Source organism: Lathyrus oleraceus, chromosome 4 (genome assembly GCF_024323335.1).
Source record: "Lathyrus oleraceus cultivar Zhongwan6 chromosome 4, CAAS_Psat_ZW6_1.0, whole genome shotgun sequence".
Lineage (NCBI taxonomy): Eukaryota > Viridiplantae > Streptophyta > Magnoliopsida > Fabales > Fabaceae > Lathyrus > Lathyrus oleraceus.
The window spans coordinates 67,522,661-67,536,729 of record NC_066582.1 but is presented as its reverse complement, the minus strand read 5'-3'; positions in this window follow the sequence as shown (position 1 = coordinate 67,536,729).

Sequence of the window (14,069 nt, the reverse complement as noted above, 5' to 3'; positions counted from 1 at the left end):
GTCTACACTTAGTAGATGGGTCTCAAGCCAACTTGTTAAGGACTACTCCACACAAGTTGAACATGACTATACCGTCCTCCTATCTTAATTGCACTCAAGTTCGTGTTAGAACTTATCTCACCACTCTGAGATCACCAAGCACAACATACATATTATATCACACACAAAATATATACAAACATTAAATATACAAATATATACACATAAAAAAAATTAGGCTAAATCCACTGAGGACTACTCCCCAACAGAGTCGCCACTTAATTTCTATAGCGGTAAATTCATGACCATCAAGCTATGGATAAACTTGACGTCAATAAAACCAGAGTCGCCATCGCGCTTTTATTGTTTCCAAAGGAAAAGGGAAAAGTACGAACAAAACACAAGGATAAGAAGTTTTCAAATCAAAACTAATAAAATACTAGAGATTATAGGTAAGGGGGTTGGTTACACATAGGGAAGGTGTTAGCACACAAAGTGTCCTAGGTACTCCTAGGGAGCCCTTTTTTGTGTGCATATTTTTTGGGTATAAATGATGTTTAATAAAATATAGAGTGCGGGGATGAGAAAAGAATTTATTGATTATATTTTTGTGTTTGACAAGACCTTCGGTCTTGTGCCTACGTACCAACATAAAAATGAGGGATCAAAACCTCATAAAATTGGCTCAGCATAGTTTTTAAATATTTAATCAATTAAAACTCACATTTAAAATGAATTAAAATGTATTTTAATTTGGACAAAACCTTAAATCCCTTTAAAACATCAAATAAATGACCAAGGGATTTTTCCTTGGCTCGACTCTAGAAGTTTGCAAGAAGTGAAATGGATCAAAGAGAGGCTTGGATTCTTGGAGTTTCAATTTCAAAACAGAAGGGGAATTGAAACTCGATTTCAAGTGAAATCTTCAAGTTTATCCTTTAACGGAGGCTAGGGATGCAAGGGTTCAAATCTTGGGCAGAAGGGATCCTCATTCTAATCACAATGGTCATGTATATATAGCCTAGCAATTTGCTTTTCACACACTTTGAAACTTTGCCAATTTTAGCAACTTTAGTGCATGGATGCATGGGCAATGATTTTGGCCCAATTAATGATGCAATCACATTCCAATTATGCATAATGGATCCTAAATCATTAACATGTAAGCATGAAAGAGGAAATGGATAAATGAATTCAAATCTTGCCAAAACAAACCTATGAAAGGAACCATGTGCAAGTCCCTCAAATCTTATCTGAATGAAGTGATCTTGGACGTTTTGGAAAGGTGACGTCAAGTGGGACAACTTTTATGTTTAACACTTTTCCATTTGAATATTGGATCATGATGAATTTTGAGGTGGAAGTTTGAGAAATCAAACATAATTGAAATTTTTCTAAGTACCAAGTCAAATGACCACTTCTTCCACCTTGAATAACTTTTGATATGAGCTTCAAATGGAAATGGTTTCTTCACCAAAGCTGTAGCTATTTCATCCCTATTAAATTTTTTAACAAATTTGACCTCATTTGGATTTGGAATGAGGAAGTTATGATTTTTAGAAGTTGAGGAAAATTGCTTGTTCAATGGTAATGGTCCAAAATGACCTATAATGTTTCCTCTTGGCACATGCACTTGAAAGTAGAATTCTACATTTATCAAAGAATAAAAGTTTTAAAAGACATCTTGAAATTTATCATGAAACTTGGATGGCCTTCTAATCATAAAAATTGAGCAAGTTATGATTCTTGGAAGTTGACCTCCTAACTAGGGCACAGACAAAATGACCTATAATCTTTTACCATAAAAAATGACTTTACAAGCAAACCTAAATCTTGATGTCAACATGAGAGTTGTTTGGAATGTCATAAGGAGAAATGTTTATCTTGGAATCATTTTCATATGACAAAAAGTGTAGGAGATAGGGTCTAGGGAACCCCTGTTTTGACTAGTTGACTTTCTCTGGTCAACCTCTTTGAACTAACTTGCAAACTTGAAGTTATTTTGATCTTTGGGACTAATGGAGGATCATATATGTGTAATATGATGTATTATGAAGTATACATTGATATATTGGACCAATTGTTGAAGAAACTTGCTGAGGAAGTTACACAAGATACCCAGAAGAATTAGGGTTTCCAAGGTAAACAAGGTTCAAACTCTTGATGATTTCTTGATCCAAATGATATATTAATAACATGGGAATTCATATATGATGTCTAAAACCATTGTGAATCATCTCTTGATTGATCTCCTTGCACTGAGGGTCTCAAACCCTAGTTGTGAGCTTGATGAGGCATTGGTGGATGCACACACTACCTACAAAAGAAACAAAGTTATAATGTAAGACCCTAATTTTGACACTAAGATCCCTCATGGCATCATATCATTGCTCATTGCATTGCCTCAAGGATCATAGCATGTGTGGCTCCTTAACCCTAGGGTTGGGACTTGTGTGAGTTGGTTTGAGATCACCAAGCATGCTTGAATTGTATATTATTGCTTTTATTATTTTGTTTACTAACTAAAAGCACAAAAATATGTCACCAACTTGTTTTGTTTTGAAGCTCAAGCAATCATGAGATCCTTTGCTCCTATGAGACTCCTATGCTCAATGAAGTGGCCAGATGAAGATGAAAGCAAGCATGACAATGGTTCACAAAGCTCTCGATCATCATATATGTCTCCCAAGTGTCTCAATTTTCCAATTTGATCAAGATAAACCAAAGGGTTTGAGGATTGTTTCCCAAGGAAACCCTAATTCAACTGTGCATTAACTGTGCCTTGCTCATGAAGCAACCTCAACCTATGATCAAATTCAATCAAGGTAAGTTCTTTCATTCATCATTTTATGCATATATGAGCTTATGCGAGTATCCTCAATCATTCATTCATAAAGATTTGAAGTTTGGACTTGAGAAGTTGACCAGTCAAGTCATCTGACTATTTTGAGATCCATTGAGACCTAACTTCTTATGTGCTTGTCAAATGAAGATGATCCTAAGATCCAAAATGTTATTAAGAACCATACGAACAACTTTCATGTTCATCAAAAATCTATTTGAAACTTGTAAGATCATCATTCATTTCAAAACATTATAGGTCATTTTGACTGAAACCCTAATTTTGGGTCAACTTCCCAAGGACCTAACTCCTTCATTTTTTATGATTTTGATGTGATATTAATTGAATTGGAAATATTAAGATGTATAATTCAAATGTTATGTTGGACAAAATTTCATAATCCTAAAATAAGTACATGTGATAATACAAAACATTATAGGTCACTTTGGACCAAAGCCATTGAATCTTGAAAAAGTCCAACTTCAAGTATCCATAACTTCCTCATAAAAAATCCAAATAATGCCAAATTTAATTCCAAATTGATCATCCTGAAAATATCTACAACGTTTATGTTGTAGGTTTTTCCATTTGAGGCTTGCATCATTGAAACAAAAGGGCTTGAAGTTGGTCACTTTTGACAAAAAAATTCAAAGGCAAGTTTTGTACATCAAACTTCATGACCAGTTTTCATAAATTTCCAAACTCCAAATGGATTTTTGTCCAACATATCTTTTGTTACTTATGTCAAGACCTTTCCAACCATTACTCACATGCCTATGTTTCGATTTTCCACGAGTGACTTTCGAAGAGGGGAACATTTATGCCCAATTATGGAATTCACATTGAACCTTCATGCACAAGCAATTGCAATTCAAACCACACGTCCATTTCACTTCAGAGTAAGCTCAGCATTCATTTCCACCAGCTTTTGGGCCTCACATGCGCCTGTACAGGCCCATGCATGGAGGACCCAAAGCTTCATGCACACGATTTTGGCACCTCATTGCTTGCACTTCAGCTATAAATAAGAGGCTTGCCTCATTCAAATTGGACCCTTGAATTCAACCTGAAGCTTTGCAGAATTGGAAATCCAACCATACCAAAGGAATTCTCATTTTTAATTTCTCATTTCAAGTTTGAACTTCAACAAAATCAGTTGATCTTCAATACTAATTCCTTAGCCTTGCATTCACATCATACCTCAAGATCAAACTGTAAGCAAGAATTGGAGCAGATCGTGCTGCACAAAGTTGCTCTTCAAAGGTATATGTTCAAACTGTTTTGATATATATCTCTTTATATAATGTGATTTTCTTGTGTACAAATGGTTTTCTAAAGTCCTCGTGTGAGCGGCAAGCCAATGGTGGCTTTGATTTTGTGAATTGGAACATTTCAGTTTGAACACCTGGATTTTCCATCTCAGATTTCTCATTCCATAGGGATCTTGAGGATAATCCAAGGTTACAGGGCTGATGTACATCACCCCAGCTTCATTTTGGTATAAGGATCATGCATTTTGGTTGAGGTTTGAAAACCTGCAACTGGTGGCCGGAAATTGTTAGCTCACTGGAGAAGACTGTGATTTTCACCACCGTCTCCACGTGGAGGCCTTGTGTCCATTGGATCTCACATGCACGATCTAATCCTGACCTTTGTTCTTTATGACTTTTTTAAATCTAGCGTGTGATGCATTTGACTGATGCTTACCATGGGAGCGCGCTTCTGAACCATTAGATGTTGCCACGTTAATTAATGAGTTCCATCATGCGCTTCCTGATTTTTCTCTTTTTCTAATTTCTGTTTTATTTTCTTTTATTCCATTTATTTTCAAAAATGCATAACTCTTTTATTTGGAATCACAAAAATATGGGACCAATTGCAAAAAAATTCTTGAAAAATCTAGTTTCATTATCTGATTTTTAATTATTTTTGTGATTCCACTTAATATTTTTTGTGAATTATTTTGTTTCTAATAGTTTTTAATTCTTTTTAATTACTTTTTGATATTCAAAAATTCCAAAAATATTTTCTTAACACATATGGATCATGATAAGTCTATGAAAAATATTCTTATCAATTTCTTAATTGATTTGCAATTTATTTGAGATTTTAGTTCATTTGTGTTATTTTTCTGTATTTTTAATTGTTTTAAAATAGTTTCTGTTTTCAAAAAATGTTGAGAAAATTTGTCAAACCTTGTTTGACCATGTTAGACTTATGATGATTCAATTGGACTTATCCAAGTTGATTTGAATTGAATTTGAAGTTTGACCATACTTTGTTTATTTTAATTTATGCTTTATTTTAATTCCAAAAATACCAAAAAAAATTATTTGACCTTCATTGACTTCTAATCTTCATTTCACTTCTATTTACCATTGATTGATGTTGATTTCATCACTTTTGATCATTGTGTTTTGATTATGTCATTTGAATTCTCATTTTGTCCATTTCATTTCATCTTTATCTCTTTTCTTCTTCTTTTTCTTTTGGCCAATGAGTTAATGATTTGTGGTTAGCCTTGCCAGTTGACTTCAAAGGACCCCTAATTCAAAACTCTCTCTTTGTCCATTTCTCTTATTTGTGTTGTGAACCTTTTGATTGTTTGTTCTTGTGTGATAGGGATTCCAAACTTGAGATAGTAAGAAGGACCATTGTCATGAATAGCTAAGTTAAGAAAGACAAGCCAAAATGGAGATCCTAGGAGCTTGATTGAATATTTGTTTGATTGCTTGAGTTAATTGCTAAGTCCAAAGGAAAGGAGCATCTTGAATCATCTTTATGATCTCAAGAAAGGAACTCCAAGGGTTTTATCTCTTCTCTCATCTTTGCATGTTTAGGACTTGCCCTTCTCTTCTTCTCTCCACTCTAACTCAAGCCAAATTCATTTTGTGCAAACATTGACATTGTTTTCAAATTATAAACCTAGGCCATATGCCTTTGATTTTTCAAACTCTTTTCATTAATACTCATTTGTGAATAAATCCTAATCACACTTTGACTTCATTTTTGTGAATACTTTTAACTTGTAAATATAACTCACTTCAAGTTAATTTTGTGGTTCCAATGGCCACCTTTGCTAAACTTTTCATAAACATTAGTCATTAGGTTTGAGTTATCATAGTGGTTGATGTAGACCTCACCTTATCCTTAGTGATTGGACTATAAGTCTTCCATACTTATTATAGGGTGGATCCCTCACTAGTATGTTGAAGCTCTCCTCACATGGTGGATTGTTGGTTTAGGTTGAGTTTTCTCCCTTTGATAACAAAGGATCTTAAGGCTTTTGATCAAATCAATTCACCAATCTTTGAGATTTTTACCCTGAACTACGAGGTTTTGATCCTACCTTTGTGATGGTACGTAGGCAATGGGTTCATCCATTCAAACAACAAAATTGTAAATAATATGTATATTCTTTTCTCATCTCCCTAATCATGTTTGTACAAATCTTTTCACAAATACCAACCTACAATACACATTTGCAAAAAGGGCTCCCTTAGAGTACTAAGGATGTTTTGGATGCTTAAAACCTTCCCATTGCATAACCAACCCCCTTACCCAGATCTCTGACATTTTTATTAGTTTTTGACTTGATAAAACTTCTTACTTGGTTTTTGTTCGCTTTTTAACCTTTCCTTTGGATAAATAAAAGTGCGGTGGCGACTCGAATTGTATGATTTACTTTTGATTAGTCAATAAATCTAAAGGTAACGAATACCCACCACAGAAAAGTGGCGATTCTGCTGGGGAACTTCCTAGTGGGTTTAGCCTACTTTTTGCCTTTGTTGTATTGTATGTTTATATTTATTTGTGACATATTTTTGTGCAAATTTGGGATGACTGTATTGTTTGCAATGTATGAATTGCTTGATATATATCAATTGCTTGTGTGCTTGGTGGTCTCTTGTGAGATGAGTTCTATACCCGAACTCGAGTGCACTTATGATAGGAGAATGGCATAGTCTTGTTGACTTGTGTGGAGTTATTCCTTAGCAAGTTGACTTACAAGCCCATTCACTTGGTGGAGGTCTTGTTGGGATAAATAATGTCACACGAGTAGTCATGGTTAGGCATTACTCTTTCCAATATAAACCTTAGAAGCCAACGACCTTAGATTACCTAGCCCATCTTGGCCTATTTTAGGACGTAGTGCGAAGGTCGTTCAAGTGTAAGATTTGATACGATTGTTACACGGTACTACACTCATAAGAGTCTCTCTTGAGAATATTTTTGGAATACGAGTAGTCGTTTTATCCAATAATATCCAAAAATGAGATGATGACTATGGGGACCTCTTTTAGAACATGATTGTCAGGTTTAACCATAGTACACTCCCTTTGGGTGGTTCTTAACCGAGACTCCATGCTCGTGACTTACAACAAACCCTTGATTCGCGGTTGATCTGTTCTCGTATATCCTTATTATCAATGGAACTTGGGTGTTGATAAGGTGTGAACCATAATCCACCAAAATGGATGATTGATATTGAGGATGACTTGATCCATCCCGTGACCTTTGTGTGGCGTGACTTGCTTGATCCTTGAGTGTGATTGTTGCATTCATACATTCATGCATTCATGCATTCATACACATCCATATCATCAACAATGAGAAAAATTTCAAGGAACTTAAGAGGTCTATTTGAAAATATAAAAAAGATATTGTTGGGATCGAACTAATGACCATTTCAACTATCCCGTTTGTTATTCTTAAATAAGGGGTAAAGTGGCACTTTTCATGACACCGTTTGTTACCTCGTCTCTGCAATCGAGGCTAAATCAACTTCACATTCGAAGTTAAATGTGTTTTTTGTTGTAATAAGACCCTCAAAATTAAGCCTCCTCCAAGTTTACTAACATAAAATTGAATCATTTATTGATGTGGTTGATGCTGGAACGTGTCGACCAAAAGATACGGGATCAGGTTGAAAAAGAGATGAGGTTGAAGCTCAAGAAATATGATAAGGGTTACTTCAAGAGCTAGAAGTTGTTGAAGACCTTACCGAAAGATAAGGAATCTTGGGTGATCAAGCTAGCCATTATAGATACCAAAGACAAGCAAATTTCCTCCAATCAGGAGTCCTTGAAATTATCTTTAGAGGATGTCCTTCGCTCCAAAAAGGAACTTGAGGGAAGTGTGTGAGAGCTCAAGGTTGAAATGGTGGACACCTATGGTACTTATTTTGGGTGTGCGAAGGTACGAGTGTCTTTCTTCTACCCTACACTAGATTTGAGCATGATGGATATTTTCAAAGTTATTTGTGATGGCCAGTTAGAAGGTGACAGGGAAGTGTCCCCTTTGAAGCACTAAGGATATCTCTCGGCTACAAGCTCTCATGATGGCTCGATGGGAATGTGATAGGGAGAGGCGAGTTGGCAACTACACACCCGAAGGAAGTACCCCTGGACGAGTCAACCATAGAGGATGGCCAGTAAGTGGATTTCGTATTCTTATTTCTTTAGCCCTTTATGGCTTTTTTCTGTATTTTTGCACCAATGGGGATTTTTGTAAAAACTTGAACTATTACACCTTTTAGGCACCTTTGTTTTAACTATCTTCCCATTGTTTCTCAAGTTTTATTCGTTCTTTTAGACATGTTTGTATAATTTCTCCGGAGCCTTAGGCCATTCGTTGATATTCCCCAATAAGGAAGGATAAATCTTTTGCGTAGGCTCAATGCTTCTTATAGCCTAAAAAGCGGAGACGAGGATTCTTCGTGGGGTTCTAACGTTTTGGTCGCATCAAAGAGCGGAAATGATCCCTCTATGAGGATTCAACATTTTAGATTGCCTCAAGGGGAGACAAGGATCTCTATATTAGGAGCTAGTATTTAAGATTATCTCGAAGGGCCACAAGGATCTCTATGAATATTCAACATAGAGTGTCCTTCCAATGCAGATTTTGATCTTCTTATATAACAAATAACCCTAGGCTTTTTCCTTGTGGATCTTCAGATATTTTCGTCTAGAATTTTTGCACAATCTGTTGGATATTTAATTTTCTCCTTGAATATCTCCAAAAAGATATGATTTGTTTTTAATTCAAATTCAAATTTAAATGTTCATTTAAATATGAATTAAACGTCATCCAGTTGTCAAACTAATCATCTAATCAATTGTTAAATTAATAACAATATAAACTTTGACCAATCTTCTGCATAACACGCTTAAAAATGCAATAATTTGACGCCTACTACACGAGGTCTAGATGTCGTACCAACATGTTGTAACATTGCGCCTAACATGTGGCCTTTATGTAGTTTCGTACAACTTGAGCAACCTAGACCAATCTTGAAAACTTTGACACTTCTCCAAGTTGTTATTTTTCTAAAATGAATCCAATCCAAAGGGTCAATCCCATAGGAACAACAATATCCCCCTTTAGAAAGTTGTGGCAAAACAACTCTTCATAATACAAAAGCACTTCTTCAATTAGAACAAGTGACAACCAGTAGATGTATTGTGTAACACCTCATATTTAGTAAATCACTTTATTTTAATTTAATTATAATTTTATATATTTATTTGATTATTATATGTGGATGATTGAATAAATGTGGGTGAGAGAATAAGTGTGTGACCTTATGGTAGGGTGTAGAGAGTAATTAGAGAAAGAGGAAATAAATTTGAATTATTTTACTAGTTAAAATAATGATTTGATTTTTATTATTTAAATAAAAGAAAAGAAAATAGAGGTTGTAGAGATATTGACGATAAAGTGAGAATTAGAGATAAGAGTGGGGGTATATTAGGAATAGTCAAAGAGGATACTAGTTTTTTAGTGCAAAAAGAGAATTAGAAGGAGAAGTTTGATAGTAAGTAGAAAAAAGGTGAAAAGAGTCAAGATGAGAGAGAAGGCTAGGACAAAGAATAGCATCCAGTAGAGAAGATTGAAAGAAATTACAAGAGAAATCTAAAGTAAGGGGGAAGAATAACTTTTAATAAAAATAGCTTATGCATGAGGGGTAGAGTGGAGGAGTTCTTAACCTCCAATATAGATGATGATTTTGATGAATTTTGTATTTTTATAAGAAGTTGATATTTTGCTGATTTTATTAGTGTCAATTTTATGTAGTTTGATGCATATAATTTTGAACCGATAATCGTATGGTGGTATGTTACAATTTTAATGCGATATAGGTATATCGTTACTTTTCATATATATATATATATATATATATATATATATATATATATATATATATATATATATATATATATATATATATATATATATATATATATATATATATATATATATTTCATTAGTATAATATAATAATAATAATAATAATTTAATATTATTATTATTATATTTTGTTTAGGAGTTCTAACTTAGAGATAAACAATTTGATTATTTGGTTAACTTAAGTTGTTTTTAATTTTGTTAAAGTTGTTCATAGAGTTGCTAATTTAATTTATAAGAGTTATTTTTATATGCAAGAGTTGTAGATAGAGTATATTTTAGTATTTTAGAGTTGTTTTAGAGTTATAAGAATTGTTATAGAGTTCCTTAGAAACTTTGTTGAGTTATAATTATATACTGTTATAAAGTTTTATGTGTTAAGACTATAGAATAAATTAATAAAAATACTCAGTTGAAATATTTCGAACTCATAATTTTCGATTCTTTTGAGTTTTTGGGACTGTTGGATAGTGTTAGGCGTTGTTTGGCGTGATTTAAATAATAAAAAAAATATTTTTTATTGATTTTATCAATTTTTAAGAGAGATGGTTGTGTATAGACGAGTTGTTGATGTTGTGTCAGATTACTATGTTTTCTCTTGAATACTTGCGGATTTTATAAGTATATTATTGTGGTAATCCATGAGAGAGGATTACGCGAGGTTGGCAATGCATGTACGTTAGGATCAGAAAAGGGGTCTTAACCTATTGTGTTTTGTTCACATGTTCATACGTTCATGTTGAGTTGTGTCAAGAGGCAGGTTGCTAGTTCAGAGAGGGGACTAGTGGCTTGTCCCATGCTCAGATAGGGGGCTTGGAGCTCAGAGAAAGGGCTCATGGGTTTTGAGAGGGGACCTGATTCCTGAGTAAACCATTGTTGAGTTGGTACTGAAGGAGAATTGCCATCCAAGGCGCAGCGGAATTTAAAAATTTCTCCATTTAGTGATCCTTACGAATGGGCATGATCAGTGATAGAATCGTTACCTCTTGTGGCGATTCAAACCTTTGGTGCAGATCTCTTGTAACGATCAAAATCTTGGATACAAATCCACGGGGCGATCACGAACGTTGAACGAAGACAACGTCTCTACTCAGTCCACACGAACGAATTCCTTCAATCGCAGTGCTAGCTGTTATGAATGAAGGCTTTGAGTGAGAGAAAGAGAGATACGAAATTCCAACTCTTCAGTTGTGTTGTATTCCCATGTTACAATGCTTCTACCCAAGAGTTCTATTTATAGAACCAGTTGTGCGGGCTTCAAGCCAAAAAGCCCACTTAAGTGTATTTTTGGCCCATATCTCATAATATGCCAAAATCACTTAAGTATTTGGTACCTTACCATATTTTGTATTCTACTTAAGTACACCGTACCTTACGATGTTCCTTAGTTATTCTATCTCTCATCAATCCGTCCTTTGTGTGTGACCCTATAGGTTTTCGTCGCGTTGACAATTATATTAAATCACGCATTTAACATAATAAACAGTGAGCGGTATCTAGCAACACATCACTACTACCTAAGACACGAAAATGTCATGTGATCTGACAAAACCTCCTGTGATAATAATTATGTGTATAATTACCCCTTTGCCCTTATGTCTATATTGAACACAAGGTATAGACCGTGTCATCCTTGTCCAGTTCAATATTGGGCCCATAGACATTTATCCTGTTACGCAGGATGGGCAAATTCCATCTAGGACACTCATGTCCTTCAGCATGCTTTGTGGAGTACCCATCAACTGTCTTTATGGTTATCCAGTTACGGACAATGTTAGATCAGCAATAAAGCACTCGACTCTACATCTAGGATCCATAGTGGTTTCAGGTCGAAGAGTGGTATACACCATTATCACCATGAGAATAACTTATGACACTTTGCATAACTTTCTATATAGTATTCTCATAGCGGGTCAATCCGGTATAAATATTACTCTTAATATTCATACCTATGTTTAAGACTTGATAACTCTTTATCCATGATCCATGAGATGTGATCATCAGTCTACAAACATAATAGTCTTAATGCTTTAATGTTATCCCACTTCACAATAAAGCTCGACTACGGATATTTTAAGAATAGTGTCCTTATGTTTAATGTGCTCTCATTATTAAGTCACACTTAATACATTAAACGGACTATCTATTCCAGGGACTTTATTAATCAACCATTAATAAAGAAAAAGCCTTTTATTAATTCGATACAAGTACCAAAAGTATTGGCCTCTAGGGCTTACACCAATAATATCCCACTAGCACTAGAGCCAATCAGGCATACCCCTTATGCCCATTGATCTAGTATGGCCATCATGCTTCTGCTGCGCAAGAGGCTTTGTTAGTGGGTCAGCAATATTGTCAAGTGTAGGTACTTTACATATTTTCATATCTCCTCTATCTATTATTTCTCGAATGAGATGATAACGCCTAAGTATGTGTTTGGATCGTTGGTGAGATCTAGGCTCCTTAGCTTGTGCGATAGCACCATTGTTATCACAATAGAGACCAATGGGATCCACAACGCTGGGGACTATGCCAAGTTCACTAATGAACTTCCTGATCCAAACAGCTTCCTTTGCTGCACTTGAGGCAGCAATATACTCGGCCTCGGTTGTAGAATCAGCAACTGTATCTTGCTTTAAACTTTTCCAGCTCACAGCGCCACCGTTCAAGCAAAACACATAACCAGATTGCGATCTAAAGTCATCCTTATCTATCTGGAAGCTAGCATCGGTGTAACCAATTACAGCCAATTCTTCCTGACCTCCATATATCAAGAATGAGTCCTTAGTCCTTCTCAAGTACTTAAGGATATTCTTGACAGCTACCCAATGGGCATCACCCGGATCAGATTGGTACCTACTCGTTGCACTTAAAGCATACGAGACATCTGGTCGAGTACATAACATGGCATACATGATAGATCCTATTGCAGATGCATATGGAATCTTATTCATGCGATCCCTCTCTTCCTTAGTTGAAGGGGATTATGCTTTTGACAGACACATGCCATGTTGCATAGGTATGAATCCTTTCTTGGAATCATGCATATTAAAGCGTCTCAGCACTTTGTCTATGTATGTACTCTGACTTAGGCCAAGCAGTTTTCGTGATCTATCTCTATAGATTCTGATTCCTAATATATAGGCTGCTTCACCTAGGTCCTTCATAGAAAAGCATTTCCCCAACCAAGACTTTACTTGTTGCAGGGTAGGAACATCGTTTCCAATGAGTAATATGTCATCTACATATAACACCAGGAACACGATCATGCTCCCACTAACCTTCTTGTAGACACAAGGCTCATCTTCGTTCTTGATGAATCCATATTGTTTTACCGTTTCATCAAAATGAAGATTCCAGCTTCTGGAAGCTTGCTCCAATCCATAGATTGATCTTTGTAGCTTACATATTTTTTGGGCTTCTTCTGGTATGTCAAATCCTTCAGGATGTGTCATGTACACATCCTCAAGAAGATTTCCATTAAGGAAAGCAGTTCTGACATCCATCTGCCATATTTCATAATCATGATATGCAGCGATAGCAAGTAAAATCCGAACAGATTTAAGCATTGCAACTGGTGAAAAGGTTTCATCATAGTCAACACCATGAATTTGTTTATATCTTTTTGCAACCAGTCTTGCTTTATAGGTATGTACCTTACCATCCATGTCAGTCTTCTTTTTGAAGACCCACTTGCATCCTATAGGATTAACTCCTACAGGAGGCTCTACCAAGGTCCAAACTTGGTTTGTGTACATGGAATCTATTTCGGATTTCATGGCTTCTAGCCACTTCTCAGACTCGGGATCAGTTATGGTATCTTGGTAGGTCACAGGCTCATCTTGATCCATGAGTAATACATCACCTTGATCTGTTATGAGATATCCATATCTCTCAGGTAGGTGACGTATCCTGCTTGACTTACGCTGGTCTTGTTCTACTTGAGCAGGTTGCTCTTCCACAACCACTTGTGTTTCCTGCTCTAATTCCTCCATAGGTGTATCGATGCTTTGTGATTCTTGAATTTCTTCAAGCTCTACTTTCCTCCCACTGGTTCCTT